Genomic DNA, 13,659 nt, shown 5'->3' with positions numbered 1-13,659 from the left:
AAATATCTGTTTTCTGTTTTAATATAATTTATTTCTGTGATGCAAGGCTGAATTTTTAGTAACCATTACCCCAGTCTGTAATGACACATGATGCTTTAGAAATCAAAATATTATGCTATTTATTATTATATATTTCCTAATATTCACTGTTGCCCATGATGCTCAACTGAAACTAGTACAAATTTCATATTTCTCAAGCCTCAAATTTTAAAACCTAATTTATTTAAGATCCTTTAGAAGCCTTTTGTTTATATTTAAAATTTTTCCTGATTTGATACAGAAACAGAAGTTTAATATTTTTATGGAAACCATGAATTTTGAAAGTGCAAAAGAACAGAATTTATTTTAAATGTAAATATTTTCCAGTATTATAAATCACTTTTCATTAATTTAATATATATCCTTGCTGAATAAGCATATTCATAAAACTTTTCAATGACTGTGTATATATTTCAATTTTAGGTAACAGTGTCCTATTAAACATATTTAATGAAATATTCCATAAAGGTGCCAGGATGACATTTCACTTCTTGAAAGACGGATAATCATGAATGCTCTTTATAAGTATAGTATTTTTTTACAACCTTGAGCATTGAAATGTTAAATTAAACTGCAAAACTAAGCTACCTTCCTGAAGGCATAAATATATTCAGACATAAATTTAAATAATCAGTTGAGCTTGAGATGACACAATTCAATCTAACAAAAATGTACCTATGAAAGACCTATTAACAGTACTCAAGAATATGTAAAAATGCTGTTCCCAAAGTATTAAACGTTGAAGTGCCCCCATGCAAAATAACAGAGTTTTCATAGGAATGCTGAGAGCTTGTGCTCCAGTACTGATGAAAGGCTGAAAACCTCTCTGGGCCTGTGTGATGAAAAAAAAAAAGACAGAGAAAATGAAGGGATATGTTTAAAGAATGTCTAAATACAGCGTGCGTACGCTCCCACCGAAAGCCCTCCATCCATTCAATGAGATTGCAGTCGGCACATTCATGGTTTGGCGTCTGGGACTGTTTGCGGGCCCGGAGTATAATTGAGTGTGAGTTAATTCCTATCAAAGCCCATTGGACTGCAACTAATGGACCGAGGGAGATGCCTCAAGGAGCCAGCGCTTTCAATTTCTTTTGTTTATTTAGATGGGAAAATGTTTAGTTTTTAATTAAGTAAATCACTATTATTTGTTCCAGTGTGGTTGGTAATTTGAAGAGATTGCAACCTGACTTGAAATGCAAGCGCTATTGGCTTTGAGAGAGAGATAGAGAGTACTGGAGGAGGCTAAAGCGTGGCATAATGGCCGTGAACCCAAGAAAGCTCTTTCCATGCGCTATAGAAACACTCCCTGGGCTTCACTTTGAAGTGTTCCTAAGGTTCCCTTTCAAAACTTGAACTTATTCAAAGGGAGTGCTTCAATGGACTGTGAAGGTAAAAAAGATAAAAAAATAAAATAAATCAAGAGGAGCCACTGTAATGTCCTAGACCTTCTTAAGTACATGTGTTTGTGTGTTTCTTTACAGATGTTCCTTTCAGTTTTATTTTTACAGATTTGTTTTGTTGGCGTGTGATTGGAGGAGATGGGTTTCTGGTTTGGAGTTACCAGGTACAGTTTGAAACTTAAAGGCCAGTTGCAACTGTTTTGTATTCATTTTATGGATGCATTTACAATATAATTATACTAAGGTATTTCATCTAAACTGTGTAATGAAACCCATGAGTCATTATACCAATTACCATATCCTCAGCTTTGCCATTTGCAACAGTTTTCATGCACCGGTACAATTACCTGCCAAAGGTGCCATATTAAATGAATAAGTATAATCCTTTATCAAAGCATGAGCATCTTTGCATAAAGGTACAAATACAAAAAAGCAAAATCAAGAAAAGCACATTTAAACTGCTTTACTGTTAACATTATATTAGCCTAAACAAATCTACACCACAACACAAATTTATCATGATCACTTTTCAATCAAACTACCATAGATAGCCTTGAAAAGTATATGAGTTAAAAATAGCATCCATTTTTCTCCCTAGATTTTTGCAGTATTTTTTTTATTTTTATTTTTTTATCTGCAAATGCACAAATTATTTTGTTAAATAGAACGATTTTGAGATTATATTAATATTATAATTAGATATACAGTTTATAAAAGTAAGTGTTATTTTAGTATCAATAATATAATATTATAGTTTATATTAATATTTTGAATTTTTTAAATATTTTAAATGTTTTTGTCATTAAAATTACACTATTTTAATAAATAAATAAATATTTATTTTAGTTGTAATTGTTTTAGTGTTTCAAATTAAATAAATGAAAATGAGAAATAGGTTTTATACATTTTATGTCATTTAAAGTATTATTATTATTATTATTATTATTATTATTATTATTATTATTTTTACGTTTAAGTTAACCCTGGTATGTTGTGTACTATTTTTTTTCTTAGTAGATGCTTTAATAATATACGGGTATGGTTATAAAATAATTCCACCTCAGATTAATATTAATATTCCGATATTTGTGTAATAATTTTTCATGTTCAAGGAATTATTTATTTTGTGAGTAGCTATATAATCAAGATTTTAAGATTAGAATAACACATTCCTCTTTACACATTTCTAAGCATTGTGTGTTGAGCTGGTCATGGCCATTGAAGCTCTGGTAAATCACAAGTACTTTTTGTTATACAAGAGGTGGCTTATAAAAAATGTTCTTGGATAGTTCCTGTGTGTCGCGCAAAATGTATATCTTGCCAATTTGGCCCATGAGCAAATGTTCAAATCTTCTACTCTCACAGCTGCATGCGGTAAATGCTCCCTCTCCAGTTCTGCTCTGCTTGACAAAACTGCATCTGAATAGAAAGAATGGCCGAGGCAATTTACTGCAATGATTGCTTGTTGCATTTTCCCTTTCTGCCTCCATATATACAATTTGCGTGTCTTAACACCACGTGACGCCATGTGGAGCGCCGACTTGCCTTCATCCTTCTCGGGCTGAGAAGCTTTTGACACCGAATCCCAGGCCTTCCTCCCTCTTCTCTTTACCATCTTGCTGTGAGCTTTTATCTCATACTGTAATAACTGTGCTGCCTGTATATTAGCAGGCTCCAACAATCAAGTTTAGTGGAGATGAAATTGGTTACTGTATGCCAAGGCTCAATTTGGACTGGATGGTAGCATATGTTGCTGCATGGCACCAAATGAAATAATCTGCTTTGTGTGGAACATTCTCATTGCCTGTGTAGAGGAACTATTGTGGTAGTCTGTATGTCTGCATTCATGTACAATGGTGCATGTGTGCTTCTTGTATATTATAAGACCGGAAGAAATTAAGAAAATAATTTAAACACACAAAATAATAATCATAATTATTATTATTTAATTATTAAATTAGATTTTTTTTTTAGTAGATATATTTAATTCAGTTAAAATATAATAATTTTATAAAAAACAAATTAAAATTAGTTTCAAATTATTCCCCCCCAAAAAATTCCCCAAAGTGATGTACAATTTTAAATGAATAAAATAAAAGTAAAATATAATACAGCAAAATATGATCATCAAAAAAAAAAAAAAAAAAAAAAAAAGTTTAGAAAAAAGGATAAAAAAATAAATAAATACATCTGCTTAAACCTAATGGTCATAAAAAATAGTGAAGAATAGCTTCATTTAAATATTTTATTAAATACTTTTAACCAGTTATATTACAGTTAACTAAAGCTAAATCCATATAAAGTAAAATTGTATTAAAATTAGTTGTCAAGGCAGCATTTCTCATTTTAGTTTCTCTTGTTGTACTGTATATACTGTAATTAAATAACTAAAACTGAAATAAAAAAATGAAATGAATAAAAACTAAAAAGATTATAAAAATGACTAATATATGCAAAAAAATTACTAAACCTTTTAACTAAAATGAAAATGAAAACAGAAAATATAAAAATGAAAATATATAAAACTATATAAATATAAAAAACTATATACTGTATAAAAATAAAAACATTTAAAACCTTAACAAGAACTATAATATTATAAGTTATTCTAAAATAAGTGTTTGCATATAATTGTTATGTATTATTTAAAATTGTAGAATTGTTGTGTATAATTGTTACATACATACACAAATTGTAATTAATTGTGCCCTGCCCACTGTGAATCTCATTGGTCCAAAAATCACAACTTATAATTGGCCTTGTTTGTCGAGGCCGCTGCAGTTACACATGTAGTATGTGTAGACAACAAATTGCTTGTCACTAAAAACTTTGCGTCGTGCTTGATTTCACAACTGAAACCCACTGAAAGCACCGCTGCGAATTGAGAACCACAGACGCACTGTTTATAAAAAGGTGTCAGTGTTTTCTTTGTAAATATAATTAGAAATCCAATTATTTCCTTGTAATTGCAACCTTTCATACATTAAGCAATGTGCAACAAGCTTTACAGAGGAAGGAGATTGCTTGAGATTGCAGAATGTGAAATATGAGACACTGCTTGTGCCTTAATTACATCTGAATATAACATCTAGCAAAAGAAGTCTCCAGTGTGCACGTTTGCGAATCACAGATCTGACCAATCAAGGCCGAAAGCATACAAATTGTTGTTGAAGCGCCTTGTGCTTTTTCGTTTATGCATAACTTTGTAGCTATGACTCAACCACCGGTCTAAATTCAGGCGCGCTGGAAGCTGTTTCATGCGGGGGGGGCTGAGGGCTGGGTTGGAAAATATGTGACGTCATTATGTTGTGACTGACGACATGAAATTTCTCTACTAGTCTTCTCCCCTGGCGTGATTGTTACTGTTTTATACACAAAAATTGTAGCCTACTTGATGTACTTGTACTTTGATGTTTAATAAAAATAAATAAATAAAAAAATAATAAAAAAAAAATCTCTGTACTGTTTAGGCTATGTGTTGTAGCCATTAAAGAAAACATATTTGGTTTCATATTTGTTTAAATATTATAGGCTAATGTAATTTTTTTATTTATTTAATCAATGTTTATTATGAAAGTGAGCATGCAGCATGAGAAATATATGATACATCATGCGCAATAGCCTATGAGACATGGAGTGGGTAAGACTTGATTTTGACCACTTTATTCAGTTTTGTTTTGTAGAAAGACTCTGTTTAAAAGATTTTCGTTTTGTATAAATTGTATCTTAATTTTGATCAATATTTTTATCAACCCATTGCCTGTATTTAATAAACAAGCAAATATATTAGCAGACAATGTAATACGGTGCCGGCATATCACTTGTATTGCACGTGAACTGGAGGGCGCAGAAACTCAGCTTGTGCCTCACAGACAGTTTTTGAGAAATATAGGCTATCTATTATAGAAAGCTTAAAAATGTCTACTTTTAAACGACAATATTCAAAACGAAAAGAAATAGGCTACTCTCTGAATATGTAGGCCTAATCCATATGAAATGTGCATTTCTCTCTGGCGTTCATGGCGAGTCCGCATCGTCTTTGCAGCGACACAGAAATATTAAAATAATTAATCATTAGTTTATATCTTATACACTATATCTTAATCCCACATTAAACACATTGTTATGTCTGTTTTTTTTTTTTTTTTTTTTTTTTCACGTTTTTAAGTACAATATTAGGTTAATCCACAGCCCCCCACCAGGGGGGGCTGATGCTATGACGAGGGGGGCTGCAGCCCCCGCAGCACCCCCCTTCCCGCGCCATTGTCTAAATTAGTTTTTTCTTTGATCCAGACGTTGAAATTCCATCTCCTTTGAGTTCTTGAATGGAACGCACACGGGTTGTGATTAAAATCTCAGAGTCGTGTTTATTTAGACTACAAAAGGAGCAGAATAATGCATTGTTGTACATCGCATTAGCGTTGATACTTTCTGATCCGGAGCTGTAGTTTAGCTTCGCTCACTATAGACTAAAAGTCAGATTGTACACTGCCGCTTAATCCCATGTCATTATCTTGTTCAAATAAGACGTCAACACGCCACATCAGGAGTCAGAATCAGACCGGGGTACGTGTTTGACATGTCTTTCTTCTCCTATCGCTGAAGGGAAGGGAGCGCACAAGTACGGCTGGCTGCAGCATTTAAATGTGCCATGCTGATTATCTTGCCACTGTGTTTACGTATTCATTTATGTAAACATTATGCTAATGTGTTTTTCGGCTTGTCGCTTGTGTCCAATCGTGCCCTTCAAGTTTGACGTGAGGTGACTGATGCAGCCTTGATGTGAAGTTGCAGCTTCTGTCGTTTGGGCTTCTGAGAGCAGTCGAGTGTGCCCAGATGCACTGGATATTTGTCAATGGCTCAAAAGAGGTACCTGGGTTTGAAAAGTCTCTCCGTGCTCTCGGGAGTGGCCTTTCAAGAAAATGTGTCCTAAAATAGCTGACCCTTTTGTGTGCGCTACATTTGCTTTTTCACACTAAAGACTGTCCGAGTAATCATAGTCTCTAAGAGGTCTTTGAAGGCTGGCTGAAGCCACGATCGGATCAGAGGAGCCTGATAAAAGTCTGACGCCGACTTCATAGAAAGTACATCTAAGGCTCACAAAGAAAGCGTGAAAGTCTGCTACCTTGTGTGTATGACTTTAAAGGACCAGCTCACCCAAAAATCAAGGCCACTAACCATACGACTGTAAAGTGAGATGTCAAGGTCCAAAAATAGCAAAAAACACCAAAAAAGCACTTAAAATGAAAGGTTCCAAAAATGAGCAATAACCATTTTGGGTTCCCTAAAGAAGCATTCAGTGAACGGGTTTAAAAAAAAAAAAAGGTTTGCTAAGTTTGAAGAACATTTTAATAATCCGAAGAACCTTTTCCACTATAAAAGGATGTTTTGTGAAATTGATGGTAAAGGCAACAAAAACACCAAAAAAGCACTGTACACTCTTAAAAATAAAATTTCCAAAAAGGAGCTTTTGCAGAAATGCCATAGAAGAGATATTTGGGCTCCCCAAAGAACCACTCTTAAAAATAAAGGTGTTAAAAATGGGTTTTTGCAATGATTTTTATAAAAGAACCTTTCAGTGAACAGTTCTTAAAATAACATTTTTTGTCCCATGTCTGAAGAACACTTTAAGAATCTAAAGAACCTTTTTTTTTCAACTAGAAGGAACCTTTTGTGGAATGGAAAGGTTCTATGGATGTTAAAGGTTCTTCATGGAACCATTAATGCCAATAAAAAACCTTAAATTTTGTAAGGAATATTTTAATAATCTAAAGAACCATTTTTTTTTCACTATAAAGAACCTTTTGTGTAATGGAGAGCTCGAATGGAAGGTAAAAAAAAAAAAAAAAAAAAAACATGCACACTGCACTGGTTCCTAAAAGGAGTTTTGCAGCAATTCCTATAGAAAGAACTATTTTGGGTTCCTTTTTTTTTCGTGGGTGGTAAAAGTTCTTCATGGAATTGGAACCATAGATGCCTGCTTTTAAAATCTTCATTTTTAAGTATTTATTCTGAGTCTTATGAAACCATATGATTGCTTTGCATGAGAAAATGATTGAAATATTGTGAAAAATCTCAATATATAGTAAAAGTCATTGGGGTCCAGTATTTTTTGCACTCCATTTTACGTTCAATATGTTTTGTTTTGTTTTTTTGTTTAACGACAAAAGAAAGCCATACATGTTTTTAATGAGGTGAGTAAATGATGACAGAGTTTTCATTGTTGGATGAACTATCCCGTTCAGTTGTTGTTTACTGATAGTGGTAAAAAAATTAAAGCTCTGTTCCTTTAAATCTCAAACCACTACTGAACGCCACATTATTTTAATTAGGTAGGATCTCCCACACAGAGTTTCCACAATTGCATTCCTGATATTACACAACGGGGTCGTCGGAGAGTCATCGTCAGTGTTATGTCCCGTTAAATCATGTTTATGACAGGTACAAGCCGACTCCATTCGAAAGAATGATCAGCAGATGGGTGTCACACAAATCATAATGCCACAGCCCAAGTGGTGTGGAAATAGGCGTCTTTTTGTAGCCCAGTCATCATTCTTCTGGGTGGATATTAGCCGTAGGTATATTGACAGCTGAGAAAACAGCAAGGGGATTTGAGATCCCTTCATACCTTCATTTTCCCTGCTCTCCTTCTCACTGAGGAGAGATTTAATTCTCTGTAATTACTTTATTGACTCATTTGCAGAGCTGAATTGGCTCCAATCTGTCGTCAATAAAACATACACAGAGATGAAAAACAGCACAGCAATGCTTAAGTACAACATCATAGTGGGAGGCAAATTTTCCTTCAACAGGGAGAGTGTCATGGCAAGCCTGGTAATTCGGCTTCCATATGTGACAATCTTATGTAAAGCATAACATAATTTATGTTACCCAAAATTATGCTGGAATTACTCAGTTCTGCATAATCTAATGCAGAACTATTGAGCAAAATGACTAAACAGTTGCAGAAGCCTGCTGATTCTCTCTCCTCTTGCAATCCTTTGTGTTTATTTGCTAATGTTATTTTTTACTCACATTTGACTTTTCAATATGAATTTTGACAATAGTTGTAAAAGGAAAAAGAGGTTAAATGTGTCACATTATACAAAAGTTGTTATCTAGATGAGGTGAAATGAGAGCTAATATGCCTAATTGTAATTTAATATATATTTAACTAAATAGTTCACTATAAAAAAAATGCATAGACTTGATTATCTGAATTAACTGAATCACTATAATAAATCAGATTTTTAGAGAGAATGAACTGTTAAAATGTTAACCACATTGTGTGACAGGATTGAACTTGCGTTGCCAGCATAAGCACCACAGCTCAAGAGCACATGTGATAACCACCAGGCCACACAAAGTTTTTAAAAGATGGAAGCTTGAAGGAAATTTAATTATCTTTGCCATTTCAAACATTCAGAGGAAAAAAAACTTTACCGCAGTTGTTGACCTTCGGCACAATGGCAGAGAATAATTAAAGAAGAGAAATGTCTGAGCTTTATTTGGATCCCACTCGGATAATGAGAGCTGTAAACTCAATCTAGTTATTCCTGGCCCTGAAATTTTGAGACTTGAATTGCTCTGGTAATGCAACCATGTTTTGAAAGCATACTTTTAAATTCCTGGAATTGTGGTGACTTGGATATGGTGACATCATCATACAGGTAAATATACTGAAAATAGATTAATATTAAGTTAATAATTTGTAATTTAATCTACACTATGTAACTTTTGACCTCTAGCAGTTGAAGCGCAAAACTGCAAGTTACTCTCGGAGAAAGATTGTTTGGGTAATTTTGTGTTTCGGCTCCATTAAAAATGCCAACGGAAGGTTGCTGCTTGGGCACGCACCTCTGTTTTCATGATTCATGGATTCATGGATCAATGCGAATGTCATTATCAGCACCAGAAATCTTCTAATAAGAAAAAAAGAAAGATATCTGAAAAATATTTCTTAGGTACAGTAAGTAGCTTATATGTCGTAGTTGTTTTGACTTGTTGTTGATTTACAGCAGAATTGATCAGTTTGCATCAGTTGAATTATTATTTTCCTGTTTATCCCTGCTGCTTTGAAAGCATCTGTTTTGTGTAAAGAGCTATATAATGGTGACTTGACTTGTTGAAATCAATTGTTTTAAAATTACGTTACAAATGTTTGACAGAGATAACGCAAAGATTTCTTGATATTTCTTGTCAAAAATGGTTGAAAATGCTACTTCTAGGCAAATACAGTGGGGCTCGAAAGTTTGGGCACCCCTTGCAGAATCTGTGAAAATGTGAATAATTTTCAAAAAATAAGAGAGATCATACTAAATGCATGTTATTTTTTTTTAGTATTTTAAGTTCTGTCCTGAGTAAGATATTTTGTATATAAGATGTTTTTATTTTTTGTACAAGAGAAAAAATATATATGTAATTTTTTAAATAACCCCATTCAAAAGTCTGGGAACCCTTGGTTCTTAATACTGTGTGTGGTTACCTGGATGATCCATGACTGTCTTTCTGTTTTGTGATGGTTGTGCATGAGTCCCTTGTTTGTTCTGAACAGTTAAACTGAGAACTGCTCTTCAGAAAAATCCACTAGGTCCTGAAGATTCTTCAGTTTTCCAGCATCTTTGCATATTTGAACCCTTTCCAGCAGTGACTGTATGATTTTGAGATCCATCTTTTCACACTGAGGACAATTGAGGCACTCAAACACAACTATTAAAAAAGGTTCAAATATTCACTGATGCTCCAGAAGGAAACAAGATGCATTAAGATCTGGGGGTGAAAACTTTTGAACACAATGAAGATGGCCAAATTTTTCTTATTTTGTTGAAATATAATTTTTTTTCCATTTAGTTCTCCCCTTCGTAAGCAACAGAAGATACTTGTATGTTTCCCAGTACACAAATTAAGTACAATTTACCTTGATCTTCAAATTCCAAAAGTTTTCACCCTTTCTTTTTGTATTCTATCTGTTTTCCTTTCATTTCTTCTACAATTAACAAAAGCAAAAAAAAGACCTCTAACACTAGCTTGTTCTATTCTTTTTCTATTCTATCTGTTTTCTTTTCATTTATTATACAATTAACAAAAGCAAAAAAAAAAGACCTCTAACACTAGCTTGCTCTATTCTTTTTCTATTCTATCTGTTTTCTTTTTATTTATTATATTATTTAAAAGCCCTTGCTACGTGAACTGCGTTTAAGCTAACTGAGACTTGTTATTGCACTTGTATATCATTGCTCTTTTGTTGTTTTTGATTGCTTCCATTGTCCTCATTTGTAAGTCGCTTTGGATAAAAGCGTCTGCTAAATGACTAAATGTAAATGTAATGTACATGTACTCAATACTTGGTAGGGGCTCCTTTTGCTTTAATTACTGCCTCAATTCGGCGTGGCATGGAGGTGATCAGTTTGTGGCACTGCTGAGGTGGTATGGAAGCCCAGGTTTCTTTGACAGTGGCCTTCAGCTCATCTGCATTTTTTGGTCTCTTATTTCTCATTTTCCTCTTGACAATACCCCATAGATTCTCTATGGGTTCAGGTCTGGTGAGCTTGATGGCCAGTCAAGCACACCAACACCATGGCCATTTAACCAACTTTTGGTGATTTTGGCAGTGTGGGCAGGTGCAAATCCTGCTTGAAAATGAAATCAGCATCTTCAAAAAGCTGGTCAGCAGAATGCATGAGGTGCTTCAAAATTTCTTGGTAAATGGGTGCAGTGACTTTGGTTTTCAAAAAAACACAATGGACCAACACCAGCAGATGACATTGCACCCCAAATCATCACAGACTGTGGAAACTTAACACTGGACTTCAAGCAACTTGGGCTATGAGCTTCTCCACCCTTCCTCCAGACTCTAGGACCTTGGTTTCCAAATGAATTACAAAACTTGCTCTCATCTGAAAAGAGGACTTTGGACTACTGGGCAACAGTCCAGTTCTTCTTCTCCTTAGCCCAGGTAAGAGGCCTCTGACGTTGTCTGTGGTTCAGCAAATTCCTTGACACGTCTCTGTGTGGTGGCTCTTGATGCCTTGACCCAGCCTCAGTCCATTCCTTGTGAAGTTCACTCAAATTCTTGAATCAATTTTGCTTGACAGTCCTCATAAGGCTGCGGTTCTCTCGGTTGGTTGTGCATCTTTTTCTTCCACACATTTTCCTTCCATTCAACTTTCTGTTAACATGCTTGGATACAACTTCTTTGGCAATGAATGTTTGTGAAGGGTGTCAATGATTGTCTTATGGACAACTGTCAGATCAGCAGTCTTCCCCATGATTGTGTAGCCTAGTGAACCAAACTGAGAGACCATTTTGAAGGCTCAGGGAACCTTTGCAGGTGTTTTGAGTTGATTAGCTGATTGGCATGTCACCATATTCTAATTTGTTGAGATTGTGAATTTGTGGGTTTTTGTTAAATGTGAGCCAAAATCATCACAATTAAAAGAACCAAAGACTTAAACTAATTCAATCTGTGTGCATTGAATTTATTTAATACACGAGTTTCACAATTTGAGTTCAATTACTGAAATAAATTAACTTTTTCACAACATTCTAATTTATTGAGATTTTATTGAGCACCTGTATATATATTTTTTAACTTAGTCATTGCGAAACAAATGTAATGCTTATATGCAAACTATGTTGATTCATGTTTTATTATGAGTGCTTTCATTTTCCCTTTTTACTTGCACACCTGTTGCGACTTCAAACTTCCACTGCATATAGTATTAGCATGACCTGGTTTCTTTTATGTACGGATATGATGTTGTAATGGAATTCTTTAATACTGTTAATTATTTTTATTTGCCACGACAATGTAAACATGATTAACAATATTCAGTTTCCCAGGGAATTCATCCCGGCAAATCTAAAATATAGAAAATTATTATTATTGGCTCTCCTCTGTGGTTTAGAATTAGCCAAAAACCTTGTTTGGAAGATGGTTTTATGATGTACTGGCTCATTCTTTAAATGAAAAACATAGTGTTGTTACATGTTTTAGCTTTAAGAATTTAAAAACATGTATGGACTTGATTCATGGAGTCTTTTTTTTGTTTTGTCTAAATCAACAGATTCACTAGACTGAATCAAATTTTCCAGTGTTATGAATGAGTAAAATAATAGATTAGATGAACTGATACACTGAAAAGGATCAGTCCTTTCATCACAACAAATAGGATCAAAACAGTTTATGTTTATGATCAGAATTTCCAGCCATACATATGAAAGAAAGGATTAGTTCATTGGAATAAAAAAATGGCATCTAAAAGCAATATAGCCATTGTTCCCTTTGCATTAAAAAGAAAACCCTGGGCCACTGTCTGTGTAATAAAAAGGGTGCTGTAAAGTAAGAAGCATTTATACTTTTAGCTAGTTAGTCTCAGCAAATATGTCTGCACTCAGCCTCCAGCAGCTTCAGAAGCTTGTGTTGGTAATGAAAGATATCGCCGTCTTAACCTTGACTCGCATCAACTTTCCCATTTTCTCCTGTAGTCTTTCTCTTTTTGTAGGTGTGTGTGGGCAGCAGGCGTTCAAGACGGAGCCACGTAATGTGACGGTCAGGGCGGGGGCCACAGCTCTGCTGAAGTGTGAAGTGCTGAGGGCATCAGAGGCCGTGCAGTGGGTTAAAGATGGGCTGCTCCTGGGACCACAGAGATCGCTGCCTGGCTACCCACGCTACAGCATGACAGGAGACCAGCAGAAAGGTGAGAACTTGGAGGGATGGAGAGAATGACATGCGGTGATTAAAAACAAACGTCTACAAGTTGCTGAGATGTTTGCTGACATGTTGTTAGATGTGCGTGAGTGGGCAACTGTCCCCAAAGAGCACAAGAATGTGAAACTCTTCTCCAAACAGATTGAGTGGAAAATGCTACAGTACACTTCATAAACTTGACTGAATTTGAGAAAGTAAAGCATTCAGACATTCATTCAGTTACAATATTCCATTAATCATTGCAAAATGTTTTACTCACAACCTCAATGGACAAAAAAATAAATATATAAATAGTTAGTTAGTTAGTTAGAATATTATTATTAGTAATATATATATATATATATATATACGTATATATATATATATATATATATATATATATATATATATATATATATATATATATATATATATATATATATATATATATATATAATTATTATTATTTATTATTTTTACATTTATTTTATATGTTACAACACCACATTTTGGTTTTGGGATAAAATGTGA

At 34.1% G+C, this 13,659-nt stretch overlaps 1 pseudogene; it reads left to right on the top strand.

The window, feature by feature from the left end:
* Positions 1-13,659, top strand: part of LOC109054423 — a 92,894-nt pseudogene that overhangs the window by 16,623 nt on the left and 62,612 nt on the right.

This window comes from Cyprinus carpio, chromosome B15 (genome assembly GCF_018340385.1).
Source record: "Cyprinus carpio isolate SPL01 chromosome B15, ASM1834038v1, whole genome shotgun sequence".
Lineage (NCBI taxonomy): Eukaryota > Metazoa > Chordata > Actinopteri > Cypriniformes > Cyprinidae > Cyprinus > Cyprinus carpio.
This window is presented reverse-complemented; position numbering and strand designations above follow the sequence as displayed.